This window comes from Austrofundulus limnaeus, unplaced genomic scaffold (assembly GCF_001266775.1).
Source record: "Austrofundulus limnaeus strain Quisiro unplaced genomic scaffold, Austrofundulus_limnaeus-1.0 Scaffold979, whole genome shotgun sequence".
NCBI classification, from domain to species: Eukaryota; Metazoa; Chordata; class Actinopteri; order Cyprinodontiformes; family Rivulidae; genus Austrofundulus; species Austrofundulus limnaeus.
The window spans coordinates 32,168-35,857 of record NW_013953381.1 but is presented as its reverse complement, the minus strand read 5'-3'; positions in this window follow the sequence as shown (position 1 = coordinate 35,857).

Sequence of the window (3,690 nt, the reverse complement as noted above, 5' to 3'; positions counted from 1 at the left end):
AATGAACAGTCTGCATGTAAATAACAATAATTAGACAAACATTTATGACAATGTAAACAATAAATGCCCAGAAAGAAACAAACATCAGCATTTAATATACAGAAAAGTACACAGATGGATAACAGTGAGGTTGTGGTGGTTTATAATCATTGTGGCAACAAATTATATGGGAGGAGTGTGGTTCAGGGTTTCTTTGACAGGACAGTAAATGCCAACTTTAAAATAGTACAGTATCTAACAAAAGAAGAGTATGATGCATTAGTGAAAACTATATTATTTGTTTATATTAAAATCAGATTATGGCTAAAATTAAATAATTAAACTTTCCCTCTTTAGAAAAAACATGGGTGTAATGAATCACGCTCACGCTCTGTTTTAATCCAAGTCATGTCATGTTTTTCCACCATCAGTCATTTAACCTGCTCATTGTTTCACCCTTCCCATCACAGAACACCTCATCAGTCTCATGCCATTCACCTGTTCTCTGTATTTAAGCTCTCCTCCACCACTGCTCCAGCGCCAGGCTTATGAATGGTCCAGTGATGAGAACGATGAAATGAAAGGGTTTTCTCTCCACAAACTGGGACATGTTCTTTAAGGATGCTGATATAGACTTTGTCACTGAATCAATAACTGCTTATATCTTATTTTGCACAGATTGTTTTATGCCTGTGAAGCCTTTTAAGCAATATCCAAAAAAAACAAACCTTATCTTACAAAGGGTATTAAAGAATATATCAAGAGAAAGAGACGTGCTTCTAAATTAGGTTAGATTGAAGGAGTTAGAGTGGTCCAAAGAGACCTTAATCATCAAATGAGTCTAGGTCAGTTGTGCTAAAAGAACTAGGCAAAAAGAGATTTTTTTATATCTAACTCTAGGAAATTGTGGGACTCTATCAAAACGATGAAAAATATGGAGGCCAAAAAGCTTTGTTTGCTACTAACAAAACTGTAAATGTGTTACGATATGTGAAGGAATGAACCCAGGTCTAGACAGAGGAGAGGAGTTTACAAAATAAAGATGTTTCTTAACAAAAATAAATCAAAAGGCTGACGTGGCAGCAAACTTACAACTCTGAAGACAACAAGGAGACGACAAGGGGTCCAAACAATGAAACAGAGACTAATGAGCATATGTGAACAGTGTTTATACAAACAGAGGAAGAGAGGAGATGAACAACAACTGAGGAGAAGTAGTTAAGAGCAGACAGGTGAGAGTGATAATTGACAGAGAAACTGCAGGAAACAGACTGAGGACAGATAAGTAATGACACAAGGAGGACACAAGAGGGAGACAAAAGACAAGACACAGATCCCTATAAAAATCAAATGAATTGAACAATTTTTACATGTGTGTTATGGACAAATTATCTATCTGTTTCACCTTGAGGCAGTCCAGTATTCATATATCTCATGATCAATATTAATCTGTGTTGGCCCAGACAACAGGACTCCAACGGATTGGCCTCTCTTGTTTGATAAGAAACCCTTTGAGCTGAGAGCCCTGTGATAGGCTGGACAATACATTTGTCGATCTGTGATTGGTTGTAAACTGTCACATGGTGTTAACATAATGTTATATTACTGGCTGTGTCCGCTGACGTGTCAGCCACAAGCCGACAGAGTTTCCTGATTGATTTCTGACTGTTTGTCACTCAGAATTAAATTATTATTGACCACCATTCATGCAGACTTTCTATGCATTATTCAATGTGTTTCTGCATTCTTGGTAAATTATGCAATGACAGAAATTGTCATTGTCAAAGGACAGCTACGGGGACCGGAGGACTGCCCGAAGCAGTCGACTGTTTTTCTCAGAGATCCACTGGAAGATGGAGGCTGACAAGGCTGACCTGTTTTTGTCTGCTGATTGTGTCCGGGTTTTGTGATCTGTCATTACCTCGGCCGCTGTGGGTAGCCTTTTGGGACTGGAGCTGAAAAAAGAACCTGTCTGTTGGCAGAAGAACTGGGCTTTAATCAAACCTTTTTGTCCCTCGGATGAAGGACACCAGGTTAGAAACCCTCAGTGTTCTAAGCTTCTCGGGATCCACAAAGGGGTCTCCAAGAATTCTTTCCCTTAGACTACTCAGAGCCAAGCATTGGCCTAAGTAGTGCAAAGAGGTCTCTGATTCAATGCCGCAGGCATCACACAGACCATTGTCTTGGAGTCCCATCACCATTTTGTGGCAGTTGAGCAGATTGTGCCCAGTTAGGACTCCAACCAGTGTACTTAAAGTATTCCTTGTCAAGGCAAGAACCGATTTTCTAAATCCATGATTTCGGCCGTTTATCAGTTCCCGTGCCTGTCTACAGTCCGTCAGCTCCCTCCATCGGATTGAGTGTTGACGTCTGATCCATGCCTGTAGGGCAGTCCTGCAGATTGTTGTTGAAATGTCCATAGCAGGCTCTGGTCCTTGGCATGACTGCCAGCTCTTGCAAGGTAGTCAGCTCTCTCGTTACCATAAATGCCAGTATGTCCTGGTACCCATTTAACAGTAACACTATTATCTCTCCCCAGTTGGTTGACTGCTTCGGCACACTCCCAAGTCAGTAGTGACGTGAACTGCGGCCCTTGGAGAGCTTTAATAGCAGCTTGGCTATCTGTCAGGATGAATATTTCCTTTTGCATACACTGAAGTTCTTTGAGAAATGCCGCACATTGATGGATTGCATATGTCTCAGCTTGAGATACCTTCACAAAACCGCCTGGTAGGTAACTATACTCTCTCTTACTATGGTTGTGCAGAATCAGCACCCCTGCACTTGCTGGCCCCTTTATAAGGGATCCGTCTGTAAAGCAGTAGAAATGATTTGGAGACAGGTCCACCATAGAGAAATTACTCCAGGCTGACCTATCTTCAATCTCTGTCTTAAAACTTGGTTCAAAATTATGTTTTTTGACCATTCTGTCTCCAGGGCCAGCAGTTACTGGAACAGCAGTAACTGCCCAGTCCCAGATTCTGGTATGCTGTGAGTCAGGTAGGCTTTTCCACCTGCCAGACTGATGTAACCTTAGTGCGTATTGTCCACGTGCCAGGCTGCGTTCTATTCTCAAAACAACATCATGTAAGGCTGTTTCTGTAGAAAGACCTGCCTGGTATGCATGTTGTTTAGGACTTAAATGTGATAGCATTAAACTGCCATCTCTTAAGAGTCTATCTATCAACCTCTCCATTCCCTTCAGCAAGAAAGATGTTAAGCTGATGGGGTGGAAAGATTTTGCTTTTCTATATGTTGCTTTGCCAGGTTTGGGCAGAAAGACAACTTTTGCCGTCCTCCACCCAACTGGTACATAACTGTTTGCTAAACAAGCAACATATATTCTAGTGATTGTGTCCAGAAGTACATCCTGTCCTCTTTGAAGAAGCGCTGGGAAAATACCATCTGGTCCACAAGCTTTAAATGGATCAAACATATTGATTGCCCATTTTACTTTGACTTTTGTGATGATACTTGCAGCTCTATTCCAGTCGTCCTCTGTTGGATTTAGATCGGTGACTGTGACAGGCTGTGCAGTCTCTTCTGCCCTAGGAAAATGTACCTGGAGAAGATGCTGGAGCACACTTTCTTGTGTGACTGGCAATCCTTCTGGTGGAATAATGAAGGATAGTTTATTGACTGGATCTTTTCTTAGAAGCTTGTACAGCTTAGACGAGGCACTAGGCCCTTTAACTTCTTCGCAGAACTTCC